The 13,935-nt window shown below is 39.9% G+C and overlaps 1 protein-coding gene across 8 annotated transcripts in view; it reads left to right on the forward strand.

Moving 5' to 3' along the window:
* The window catches only part of LUZP1 (leucine zipper protein 1), a 99,165-nt gene that overhangs the window by 28,940 nt on the left and 56,290 nt on the right, over positions 1–13,935 (forward strand). The window contains exon 3 of one of the 8 annotated variants that reach the window (XM_074218167.1): positions 9,910–10,100. The exons of the other annotated variants lie outside the window; for them this stretch is intronic. The gene's annotated coding sequence lies outside the window, so the exon portion shown is untranslated. The remainder of the gene's footprint in view (positions 1–9,909; positions 10,101–13,935) is intronic. 8 annotated transcript variants of the gene reach the window in all.

Raw genomic sequence — 13,935 nt, forward strand, 5'->3', positions numbered from 1 at the left:
TTGAGTCATTCATTTCAAGCCATGAGGCCAAGCTTCTGACTTTGAATTTGTCATTAACTGACTTGTTTCCTACATAAACATGTTGGTATTGGACATGATCTCCACTGTTCCATTGAGCTTTGAGATTCCATGTTCTATGAATTCTTACTTCCATGGATAAAGGAAAGTTTGACTTGACCCATTTTCTAAATTCTGATCACCTACACCATTGGTAGCGGAAGTCTTGGGCTAGGAGGTCTAGCTACAGTTGTCTCAGCTTTATCACTAATTGATTATGTGACCTTGGAAAAGTTACTTTTCTCTCAGTTTCCCTTTCTGTCAAATGAGGAGAATTAATCTGAATGAACCCTATACTTTCCAGTTCTGACATTTCTGTAGTACAAGATCCTTTCAGCTCTAAGATTCTGAGGCTGCAAGTCCTAGAAACAAGAAAATGGGATAAATAATTTCTAGCTGTAATATTTCATATGGGAAGGTAGATTAGCCTAACTGCTGGGACCTGCTTTTTTCTTGACTTCCTATAGATGTTACACTTGAATGGCCTTTGAAGGTTCTTCCAACTCTGAAATCCTGTTGCAGCCCTCTAATCCTTCCTCCATAACATTACCCAGTCATTCTTCCTTTTGCATAGATCTTCTCATGTCACATTCCTGCTCAGAAATCTTTATTGAGTTCCTCTTGCTCACCATGTCAGGGTCCTTTGGCATTCACAATCTGGCACCATCCTAATTTTCCAATATTTTTATTGTTTTTTTCTTCATGCCCCTTGAATTTTCCGTTCTCCCATTCTTTTGTTCATGCTGCTCTTTCCAGTGCTTGGAATGCCCTTCTCCAATTTATCAAATTTCTATCAACTCTTTCAAACCCCATTTAAATACTACTTCTTTCATTAAGTATTATTCCCTGATCCTTTCTTTTTCTAATGACCTTTCCCCACCTTAGTCTTCAGGTTGCATCTCATACTTTGCACCATGTGTTTAGAGCTGGACGGGATCTTTAGGATCATTAAGTTCAAACTTCTCATTTTACATATGGGGAACTGAGGCTAAGGTCATACAACGGAGATGATATATATTCCTGGGCAGTAGACAGAGCGCTTGCCCTGGAGTCAGGAAGATCTGAATTCCAGTGTGGTCTCAGACATTTATAATAGGGAGAAATGAGAGAACTTTCTCCCAAGATTGGTGTGGGGATCCACAGAGTTAATAAAATTGCAAAGTGCTTGGCATAGTGTTGTAAGTGCTTTATAAATGTGAGCTATTATCACCATCATCATCATCATCATTACTTGACCTTTTGGTTAAGATTGTCTCTAATTTGTATTTATCTTTTCTCCCCCCTTTAATAGACCACCAGGTCCATATGTATATATATATATATATACATATATATATATTACTATATTATCTATATTACTGCATTTCATATACAGTAAGCACTTATTAACTGTTTGTTGAATGGAATTATATTATCTTTCTGCTGCCAGGGGGAGTCCATGTGGAAGCATCACAGGATGTAGGATATTTCAGGGGCCCGCCCGTGAGAATTCAGCAACCCAGGCAGCTGAGAAGGCACTTTCTGAGGGTATCAGGTTCCCTGTGAGCTAGGAAAGCAGCTTTACCATTTCCACCTGGAAAAATGAGCCTCCCAGATGGTTTGCTGCTATTATGTGGGTTGCTCCAGGGAACTGAATCTGTTGGTGCTGTTTTTATGTGATTTCTGTTTTGTGGCCGGGGCCAGACGGCAGGCAGACTGCCCACCGTGTTTCCGAGGCATGTTTTTCAGGTTCTAAGGATGTGTGAATCTGTTCTCCTTGGTTTCCCCTCTCTCAGAGCAGTCAGCACAGGATTTTGCTGCAGTATTCACTGCATGGGCTCTGCATTGCTGCAGAGGCTTTCACTGCCTATCTCGGGAATGAAAAGGGCTTATTAACCCTGCCCCTCCCCCAAGCCTTGGCTGCATCTGCAGAGATGAGGGTTTTTTTTTTAACTCTCCACTTCTTATTTTCCTTTGCCACCTCCGCTTCCCCTCTCCTCCACTTCTTTCCTCTTGTTTCCTCCCCTGCCTTCTCTCCTGGTCTTCTCTTTTCCTCTCTCTCCCTCCTTCTCTTCTCTCCTCAGTCTTCTTTCCTTTTTCCCCCCCTCCCTTCTTCTCCTCCCAAAATAGTTCTGGAGAGGAATGTAGATCTACATCTGGAGATAACTGAGATCCAAGGAGGTTAAGAGATTTACTCAAAGCCATACAGGAAATAAGTATTTGAACCCAAATCCTGTCTTTACCACTGTACATTTCATAAAGTGATTTTCCTCACCACACCCCATGAGCTTGGTTTTGAGGATGCTATTATCCCCGTTTCACAGGTGAGGAAACTGAGGCTTTCCAAAATGAAGAGAAGTCAGAACTAGAAAGGGGCAATTAACAATTATTTATTGAATACCCATTTTCTAGGAGAGAAAGAGAAAAATCATCTCTGTCTTCAAGGAAGAAGGTAATTATCGTAAATAAGCAGATATGTGTGATAATACTTGATATGAAGTGATGGGAACACCCATCATTTAGCATCTATTAAGTGTATCAGAATGCAGCAAGTGTCTATGTAACAAATTGATCTAAGTCATGATGCCTGCCTTTGAGCTAGCAGTCTGGCAGCAAGCTTTCTAGGCACGATGCTCACAATCCAGTTGGGGATCAGTCTACAAAGAAGTGAACTAATTACACAATTATATAAGCTTTTGGGTGATAAGTACCCAATAAGTGGTACAATTACTATGTGGTTCAGTGGTGGGAGAGATCAAGATGGACTGGGTGATTTGAAAAGACTCCTCAGAAGAGATGGGGTTTGAGCTTGGTCTTAAAATATGGAGAAGAGGAGAGGAAAGGAATATTTCAGATACATGGGATTGGAGTGATGTAAAAAGCAAGGACATATTACTGAGAAGTTTCCATGATGGGACTTGCTCATGGTCACATACTAAGCAGGTGTGGGCTGCAGGATTCAAACCCAGGTGTCTGACTCTTGTCCAATGCTCTTTTCACTATATGACTCTACCTAATATCCAGTGGCTTATCTTTTTGGAGCCCAGGCCTCCATGACTGTTGGAACTAATGACTACTCTATATCCCTCTTCTTCTAGCTTCCCAATTTTGTATTGTCTTCTCTATTAGAATATAAGCTCCTTGAACAGTGCCTAGCAAATTAAGAATTTAATAAAGACTCCCTCTCTTCATCCCTCTGTCCTCCCCTTCCTCTATCCATCATTTATCTGTCACCTTTCCTTCTTCCATCCATCCACCTGTATCCATCCATTTTTTGCTCTCCTCTCTCTCTCTCTCTCTCTCTCTCTCTCTCTCTCTCTTTGAGCCTCAGCTACATTATCTATAGAGACAAGAACCCAGGAAGAATATATATATATCCTGCCTATGAGTTAATGCTCTTAAAACATGAGTTGCTATATTTACATAGTTATCTAAAAGCTATGTGAGGACAGGAATGTGTCTTTGTATCCTCAGTACCCATCAGTGCTTTGTACAGTTTTTATCTAGACCTATGATTTAGATAGCTCAGTGGATAGAATGCTGGAGTCAAATCAGGAAGACCTGAGTTTAAATCTTGTATCATTCAGTAAATTTTTCTTTGTAACCCTGGGTAAGTCACTTAGTCTCTCTGGGCCTCAGTTTCCTCATTCATAAAAATGAGAGGGTTGAATAGAATGACCTCTATGATCCTTCCAGCTCCATCTCTATAATATTAAAATTTAATGTAGGAGTGAATTCTTGACATAGAAACTTTCCACTGTTCAAAACTGGCAACTTGACTGTAAATTAGAGCTTGGTAACACTGAGAGGTTGAAAGTTTTTTGCACATCGGTATGTGGCAGAAGAGGATAGGAGCCTGAGGACTTCTTGACTCATACAACTTGTTCTTTTTACAATAAGTGCCTAATAAATAAATGTGTTTTGAATTGGATAGTGATGCCAAACTGTCTTCTTCTGGTGTCATTTGAAAAGGGGTGCCTTCTCATGCTTGCTGGGTAGCCAATAAAAAGTACTAGTAAAGATGATAGTTCTCTTATTCTATAAAATGGTCATGGTACCTTTGTAAATTCTGTTCATTTAAACTCAAGCTGTGCAATGCTATGAGAACACCAATGAAGCATGTCTGAGCTTTTAATAGACTTAGTCTGAAAATTTAAGACTGCTGAAATGCAAAGTGATCTCAAGGTTCAGTTTTCCATTGTGGTGTCAGCTCTCAGTATGGTATATCTGGTGTTCCTTGTCTCTTGTGTTCCTACAGACTCAGGCAACTTTAGACTTGGAAACTTTAGAACTTTAGACTTATCTCCTTGACTGATGCATGATTCCTTTTTAAGCCAGCACCAACAAGTGGTCATCATACCATTGGATAAACTCCATTACACAATCTCTCCCTGATTTCCTTTTTTTTTTTTTTTTTTTTTGTTTCTACAAGGCAATGGGGTTAAGTGACTTATCCCAAGTTACACAGCTAGGTAATTATTAAGTGATTGAGGCTGGATTTGAACTCAAGTTCTCCTGACTCTAGGTCAAGTTCTCTACTCACTGAACCACCACTACTGTCTCTCCTGATTTCATTTTTGAACCTCTTTCACTATTAGTAAATCATAATATCAAAAGGAAATCTGTCTCCATGTGATTTCCATGCCTTCTGTAGATATACACTGCAGACACAATTCCCCTTCCTTCATGATCCAGTTTTTCACCTGTTTAAAGACAGTGTTCACTTATTTGATTCTTCATTCTTCTCTTTGCCAGTAGTTTATTGTTCCTCTACTTAGAATCATGCAACAGTTACTGGTTAAAGTAATTTCAGAGACTGCATAATAACTATATAGCTGTAGTTTAGAAAAAATACCAAGCTTACTTAAGTGGAATATAGTCCGTTAGAGAATACTCCACATATATTATCTCATTTATCTTTACATCATCCTTGTAAGGCATCCACTGTGAGTATATCCACTATCCAATGTGATTATTATTCACTACCAGACCTAGTGTAAAGAGTGCTTTCAATGCTATAGAAATGTTGGTTATCATCTCTGTTTTATCAGAGATACTTGGAGAAAATTGAGGCAAAGGGAGTGACTTTTCCTCCAGTCACAGTTAGTTTGTGCTTGGGTCAGACCTCAAATTCAGGTTTTTTTCATTCCACAGTTAGTGTTATGTCCACTATCCCATACCATGCTGCCCCCTCATTCCTGTGGTTTCCATCATCTTCCTCATCAGAACTCATGATTAAATATATTTGCTACTCAGATTGGTGCAATAGTAACCAAAAAAAAAAAAACCCAAGCAAAAAAACCCCTTGAATTCTTTCCATTCCATCAGCAAAAGGAGATGGTCTCATGGAATTAGGGAGTGGGGGGGGGGAGTAGTTTTTTCTACCCACAAGCATTCAGTTTTGGATTGTTCGGGAGTTAGAGAGCAGTTTTTTAAAAAAAATAAGAAACTGAAGTGAAGAAGTAACCAGATGGATTTGTTTGATGAGAAAAGCACCATTCATTCATCCAGTGACATCCCTTCAAAAAAGCATTTATTAAGAGCCTGCTGTGTATCAGATAGTGCTAGGGATCTGGTCTACAAATACAAAAGACAAAAATTAAACCATCCCTGCCCTTAAACAGCTTATTGTTTGCTATACAAAGCTGATGCCTTGCATTAAAGTAATATCATTAAATCATAGGCTGACATTTGCATTGCTAGAGAGAATTTCCACTTGGTGGGATGGATCTTGGAGAAGATAGTTCTTCCTCAATCTTTGGTGAATTTGCATCTATCAGGGGAAAACAATGTATGCACATAATTATGTATAAAATATATATACAAAGTATAGTTGGGGGAATTTTACCCCAAGGCATTAGCAGGTGAGGGAATCATGTAGGAGGTAGAGCTTAGGCTGAGGGAGGAAACTAAAGGAGCGGGAAAAGCGTTTCAGGCATGGGGCTCAGCCAGTGTAAAGATCTAGAGATGGGAGATGGAATGGTGCTTATGAAGAACAGAAAGAAGGCTGGTTTTGCTAGATTCTAGATTGAGTGATGGGAAGTTATGCATACCTAAGAAGCCTGGTGGAAAGGTAGGTTGGAATTAGGTAGTAGGGGAGCCCTCTGATTCATCTTCCTGAGTTCAAATCTGAACTTAGACACTTAATAGCTGTGTGAACCTGGACAAGTCACTTCACCCTGCTTGCCTCAATTTCCTCATCTGTAAAATGAACTGGAGAAGGAAATGGCAAACCACTCCAGTATCTCTGTTAAGAAAATTAAAAAAAAAAAAAAGAAAATTCCAGATGGGGTCAGGGCGAGTCAAACATGAACCAAAATGATTGAACAAGTAAGGCACCTCCTGGAGTTGCTCAGACAGGGATCCTGTATTTTAGGAATGTCACCTTGGCTGTTGTATGAAGGATAAATCAAAAAGAGGAGGCACTCTGATCATGGGATGATGTGACGGGTCCAAAGAAGAAGCAGTTGGGCTCTTAAGAAGTATGAAATAATAGGACTCCATGACCTGGTTCAATTTTCAGTAAGAAGAAAACCTTTTCTTCTTTGTGAAGTTAGGAAGAAGTGTCCTGCCTTGGTTTGAAAGGCCAGGTGGTATAGTGGAAAGAATTCTGAACTTGCAGTCAAGATACTTGGGAGCAAATCTCAGTTCAGATACCTAATGAGCTGTGTGACCTTGGACGAGTCACTTTACAAAATCATAGCATTTCAGAGTTGGAAGCTATTTCATAGGCTGTTGAAGTCAACCTCTATAGGAGACCAGGAAAGAGAAAAGGAGTCAGGTTTCCTGACTACCAGGCCAATGCTACTGCTGCTTTCCTTTTTTTCCTTCTACTTAATAGTATTTTATTTTTTCCAGTTTGTGTAAAGATAGGTTTGAACATTCATTTTTGTAAGATTTTGAGTTGCACATTTTTCTCCCTCCCTTCCCAAGACAGCAGGTCATCTGATGTACAGCTTATACATGCAGAATCATGTTAAATATATTTCCACATTAATCATGTTGTGAAAGAAGAATCAAAATGAGAAAAAAAAAAGTGAAAATAGTATGCTTCAGTCTGCATTCAGACTCCATAGTTCTTTCTCTGGATGTGGACATCATTTTCCATCAAGAGTTTTTTGGAATTGTCTCTTTGATCATTGTATTGTGGAGAAGAGTGAAGTCTATCATAGTTGATCATCACACAATGATGTACCATGTACAGTGTTCTCCTGGTTCTGTTCATATCATTCAGCATCTGTTCATGTAAGTCTTTCCAGGTTTTTCTGAAATCTACCTGCTCATCGTTTCTAGTATCCCATTACACTCATATACCACAACTTGTTCAGCCATTTCCCCAATTGATGGGCATCTCCTCAGTTTCTAGTTTTTTCAGAATAGGGCTTCTTATGTCAGAACCTGCTTGCTGCCTCTTCTCTGAACCTTAGTATTACCATCTGTAAAAGAGGGGATGATAAAGCTTGCCCTGTCAGCACTAAGAAATACGAGTTATTACTATTAATAATAAATATTGGTCACATTTCTAGAGTGAAGATTTGACCAAGGAAATGTTTTTTGAATGAATGGGGAAAGGCTATCAATCTTTCATCTATTAAGTACAGTACTTACTGAGTATAAAATAGGGGCTTGGGTGCTGGATCCTAACTACTTTGTCCTTATATATGGATTTATTCTTCAGGGGAAATAGTAATAGCTCACGTTTCTGTGGCTCTTTACCTCTATCAAGTTAATTTAGTGAGCATTAATTTAATACTTGTTATTCATCAGGGGCACATGCTAGGATCTGGGCATCCTTATTCCTTTCCTATTCCCTTAAAGAATGTATGTGACATAGGAGAAAAAATATATAGAGATAAGTATAATATTTAATATAAGCATAATATTTAAATAAATGTACCAAGTAATTCTCCAGGGTCTGGGAAGACTAATCATTTAAGTGAATGTTGTTGTTCAGTTGGTTTTAGTCATGTCACTTCATCACTCCCTTTTGGGGGTTTTCTTGGCAAAGATAGTGGATGGTTACCTTTTCCAGCTCATTTTGCAGATGAGGAAAGAAAGGCAAACGGAATGATGGATTTACCCAGGATCACACAGCCAAAAAGTGTCTGAGGCCAGATTTGAGCCCAGGTCTTCCCGATTCCAGGCCCCAGGTTTCTTTTTTTGTTCTTTTTTTGGCTTTTGCAAGGCAGTAGGGTTAAATGAGTCGCCCAGGGTCATACAGCTAGGCAATTGTTATTAAGTGTCTGAGGCTGGATATGAACTCAGGTCCTCCTGACTTCAGGGCCAGTGCTCTGTATTCACTGCACCATCTAGCTGCCCCTCACCCCCAGGCCCGAGATTCTATCCCTAACTGCTCCTTTGAGGTGAAGAGAATTGGAAAGGACTCTTTTAGGAGTTACTAAATTTTAGGAGTTACTAAATTAGGATTTTAGATAATCTGATTGAAGCTGAACAATGAATGTGGAGGTATGGAGGCAGGGATGAAGTGAATGAGAAATGACCTTTGGGGCAATAGTCCATAATCAGTAAACATCTATGAAGCATCTACTATATGTGAAATACTACTGAGTTTTGGATATTAAACAGGAAAAAAGGAAGATTGTCTTTGCCGTAGAGGAGCTTGTAAACTAATGGATGAAGCTAACCCTAATGGAAGCTAGGGGGAGGTGGGGGGAGATACCTGCCTGAGGCCATGATATAGAAAGTAGGGAAGTCTGAAAGTGGAGAGAAATGAGGTTAGGGCTGAGCTTAGCTGCCTCCTGAAGGGGAGATTTGGAGTTCCTGGTCCCACCTTCCAATGAAAAGAGTTCTGAGGCAGATGAGATCTTAGTGGGGGATAGTATCCTGAGCTGCCTGGGGTGATACTGGATAGTCCAACAGTAGTATAACTAGGTGAGAAATGTCAGCTAACTACAGGGCCTTGAAATTTGGAACTGTCCTTTTACCGAGACAGTGGTTAAACCTCAGAGAGAGGGAGAGCAAAAATAAATAAATTAAAAATAAAAATAAATAAATAAAAAGTACAGTTTGAAAATAATGGAGGAAGTTCTGAGGTTCTTCACCTTTGGTGGCTGAAACCTATTTAACCATGTCTGGTGAAGTCTAAAGACAACTTCCCAGAATCATGTTTTAAAATATATAAAGCAAAATAAATAGAATCACAAAGGAAGACAAATACAGTTATTTAAAGAAACAACCTTAACTATCCAGAGGTAAGGGCTAGGTTTTGTTTCGAACTTGCAAATTAGGCTACTGAGGCCCAAAGAGGTTAATGACTTATTTTTTTTAAAACTTCTTATTTATTTAAGGTTAATGAGGTTAAGAGTGACTTGTCCAAAGTCACACAGCTAGGCAGTTATTAAGTATCTGAGGTCGGATTTGAACTCATATCCTCCTGACCCCAGGGCCAGTGCGCTATCCATTACACTACCTAGCTGCCCTGGTTAATGACTTTTTTTTTTTTTACACTTGTTCCTGTTTTATTTATTCAATGTAAAGGCTTTACATAGAGCTTTTTGTTATGTCTTTCTGCATCAATAAACCACCTAAAAATATGAACCAAATCTATATTAATTGTGTTATACAATGCCTAGAATGGCATACAAGTCGATAAAAGTTTTCAATGAGGATGAAAAGGGAGATGGAGACTCTAGGCAAAAGTTCTGAAGACCTAAATGAGCTGTGGAGACAACTTTCTCCTTCTGAAGACTGTCCATCGAGGACAGGGATGAGGCATGATGGTGGCAGATACTCTGGGTAGAAAAGCCAGCTCCTATGTCCCTCTAATCTGGAGGCAAAGAGCATTCCATTTGGAGCATTTCTTCAATCAATTGTAAGCAGCCATAATTAGATAATCTTCTTCTACTTCAACAGGTTCACTTATCACATTTTTGGCTGAATCCATGGATTTTGATCCCCGGCCCGGCCACTGGCCCACTGTTCCCGCCGGGCTGAAGGTCCCCGGCCTCCGCCGAGCGCCCGCCGGCTGGGGGCGGGCCGAGAGTGGTTAATGACTTCTTAAGAAAAAACCTGGAACTTCAGTTTCTGAACACAAAATGTCCAAGGTTGTTTTTTTGAGGGGAAGGTTAGGGGGGAGGGTAAATTCTGGTCAGGTCATCAAATAATAAGAAATATTTATTGGATTACTTTTATATAGAGGGCATTGTTAAGGAAGCACAAAGAACTATATCTTCTCTCCCTCTCAAGAAGCATAAAAATTAGCTGGAGAAAGAAGACTAAGGAGGTGTAAACCATACCCCTTTCTTCTGGAGGATAAGCTGGTTGCCAAGTTGACAGTAAGAGACATTCAGGAGTTTGAGAACCCTTTTCTAAGGCTTAACACCTGCCTTATAGGTGTGGGGTTTATATCAGATTCTTAGTCTCTGTACTTGATGTGTCTGAGACATGATTTAACTTGCTCTACATCCAAATCCCTGTAATAAAGAACTGCATTATTTATAACGGGCCTCACCATGCCAGGCAGAACAGGATTTACTTTTCTCCACAGAAGAGTTACTGTTTTTTTCTTTCCCTTACCTTGCTAATATGGAAGCATGGTGACAAGGCCCAATGTTGTTGTTTTTAGTGAGAGCTGACCAGTATAACTCCACAAATTGGACACAACCAGAGCAAATATGGACTAGACTTGTGTCATCTGACCTAACACTCTTATTGGGTCAGGACAGAGCAATTCTCCTTTGGGTTTGTATTGAAACATATACCTTGTACTCAGGGGTTTACCTTCTCTCACCAGGGCAGCTTGGGTCGTTCATTCTTGGTTCAATGTAAGTCAGTTGTTGTGCTTTGACTTTAGACCTGTGTAGATCCATCAGAGCAGAGAATCCACATTGCTGTATGATGACGGATACCATCATTGGCCCAGGATGCTTTTTAGGGCTGGCCACTATTGGTGGTTTCTTGATCCGTGCCATTTCCTGTAGGTTTTGAAGTAGGTTGAAAGTCCAGGTGACAGAGAAAGGGAAAGGAAAATGAATTAGGCATCAAGTTCAAGTCCATACTGTTTTCTTTTCAGGTTGGGTACCTTATTTTGATAAAAGGAAAGGGATTTAGTTGGGACAGAGTTAAGCAGTTGAACAGAGAAAAATGGTATGCTAAAAGTCTGACCCATGTTTTTCTAGGATATAGAGGTGCTTGGGGACAGGGGGAAGGTTCAGGGAGGTGCTCTAAATGATAATTCTTTGTGGTTGCTGGTGTAATTTCAATGTACATTTATGAGCATGCCTCTCTGTTTCCCAAAACACCTTCATTGGCTCCCCAGTGCTTACATCATAGAGGCTGTGGGGTAGAGTGACTAAACTGTTGGGCTTAGTGTCAGAAAGACTCAGGTTTAAATCCCAGATTTGGCACTTGTATGTCCATGTTCAAGTCTCTTCACTTCTGAGTCTCAACTTCCTTCTTTGTGAAACGGGACAGCAAAATACCTATAGTATCTACTTCATAGCAGTGTTAGGAGGAGAATCCAATAAAATAATATATAAATTAAACAGTATATAAATGTCAGCTATTATTATTCTCAATAAAATATACAGGCCTCTATAATCTGTCTTTACCCTACCTTTCCAGCTTTTCCTTATGCTACTTCCCACCTATTCATCAGCCATCCTGGGCTCTCTGCCATCCCCCAGTTTCTTCCTGCCTCTTTGTTCACACAGTCCCTCCTGCATTCCTTGAATGGATTCCCTTGCCTGTTGAAATTCAGCTCTGATGCCATCTTGCTCTGCCCTCTCCAGCTGGAAGGAATCCCTTTCCCCTGATATCTTTCAACAAGGGTGAGAAAAAGTGACTTGTCAACCTGAACAGCTGTCTGGAATGGGTTGGGGGTGAGTGGGCACAGTAAAAATGAGACTCAGAGAAAGTCACAGATCTGGATTAGATGCTGGGTGTTGGCTTCCAGCCCAGTGCCCTCCATTATACCATACTGCCTTAACATGGAAGTCATAGTGTGTGCTTAAAGATGAAGGGCAGACAGTGGTGACTTTTCCTATAATCCTGATACCTTAGAGCAGCTATGACCTGGTCCGTTTTTCTCCCAGGGAAAAAACCTCAAGATTCATGCTTTTCTTTCTGTTTTAAGAGCTCTAGGGAACAGTCACATTTCTTTGGATATTGATTTAATCTTTGGCTTTAATCTCTGTTTCAGTGTGTCTGCATCAATATTTGTTGATGAAACAGCAGAAAACTGATCCTTGTTCTCCTTTTCTCCATTGTCTGGGGTCAGCATCATGTCTCAGGAGGAGACACCTGGAGAATGATAAACTACATTTAGTGTGGGTTGCTCTAGGCATTAAAGGAAAAAGTTCTAGGAGCAATGATGATACATTTAGTCTGTGTCCTGTAACATGAAGCTTGACTAATTGAAAAATATTTGGCAGGGAATAGTGTATATTCTGGTTAACTGAATTTTCAGACATGTCCTTCTGTAATTCTCCAATTTCCCATTCTTTCAAAACCACCCATTCTTTCAGAACCAAATCCCATGTATCCAATCTGTTGCTAAGTCCTGATTTTACCTTCAGAAAATGAACCTCATGCATCTTATTCTTTCTTTTTTTATTTTTATTAAATATATTATTTGAGTTTTACAATTTTACCCCAATCTTACTTCCCTCCCCCCATCCCCCCACTCATCCTATTCTTTCTACTCACAATCACCATCCTGATGAAGGCCCTCATGGTCTCCCTACTTCAGGTCTCTCCTCAATTGGTCAGTCTGTCCTCCATTCAGCAAACTATCTTCCTATGGCACAGATCTGACCATGTCGCCTCTCCTTGCCCCCCAATAAACTCCATTTGCTCCTTATCAATGCTAGAATCAAATATAAAATTCACTTACTTTAAAAACCCTATATAAGGGCAGCTAGGTGGCACAGTGGATAGAGCACCGGCCCTGGAGTCAGGAGGACCTGAGTTCAAATGTGACCTCAGACACTTAATAATTGCCTAGCTGTCTGACCTTGGGCAAGTCATTCTTAACCCCATTGCCTTAAATAAAAAAAATTTTAAAAACCTACCTAAGCTTCCCCCAAGCTTCCCCCATCTGCTTTTCCATTCTTATACTTCACCCACCCCTCACATTTTCCATAATGTAGTGACATTGACCTCCAGGATGGTCCTCCATTTCTCAGCTCTGGGCCTTTTCACTAACTGTTCCCCAATCCCAGAGTCTCCAGTTCCTGGTTTCTTCTAAGACCCAGCTAAAATCCTCCTCTCTGCAAGAAGCCTTTCATGATTCTCCTTAATACAAGTGCCTTCCCTCTGTGTGGGGTATCTCTCATTATCTATCTCTTGTGTGTTTGTGTCTAGTTGTTTGCATGTTGCCTCTACTATTAGACTGTGCACTCTTGGAGAACAGGGACTGCCTTTTACCTTTCTTTGTATCTGTAGCACTTAGCTTAATAAACACTAACTAATTATTAATTAATTGATGAGCAGAAAGTTTTTTTTAAATTTCATCCTTTATTCTGAAAATATTCCTTCAACATCACTAAACATTTTTGATGTACCAAATACTTATGGAATCTTTAGATTTTTGTGATATAGTCAAAAGTAACTTTGTACAAGACTATAATTTACACAGCACTTGCACATTTCTTATTTCATTGTATTTTTTAGTGGCCCACAAAGAAAGAGAGAAGAGATTATTTCCATTTTACAGATAAGGAAACTGAGGTTCAAAGAGGTCAAGAGTCTTTTTTTTTTTGGCAAGGCATTGGAGTTAAGTGACCCTAAGGTCACATAGCTAGGTAATTATTAAGTGTCTGAGGTTGGATTTGAACTCAGATACTCCTGACTCCAGGGCTGGTGCTCTATCCATTGTGCCTCTTAGCTGTCCCAGGGTCAAGGTTCTTGCATAAGGTCATCATATAACTAGGATTTGGC

The sequence above is a fragment of the Macrotis lagotis genome, chromosome 1, assembly GCF_037893015.1.
Source record: "Macrotis lagotis isolate mMagLag1 chromosome 1, bilby.v1.9.chrom.fasta, whole genome shotgun sequence".
Lineage (NCBI taxonomy): Eukaryota > Metazoa > Chordata > Mammalia > Peramelemorphia > Peramelidae > Macrotis > Macrotis lagotis.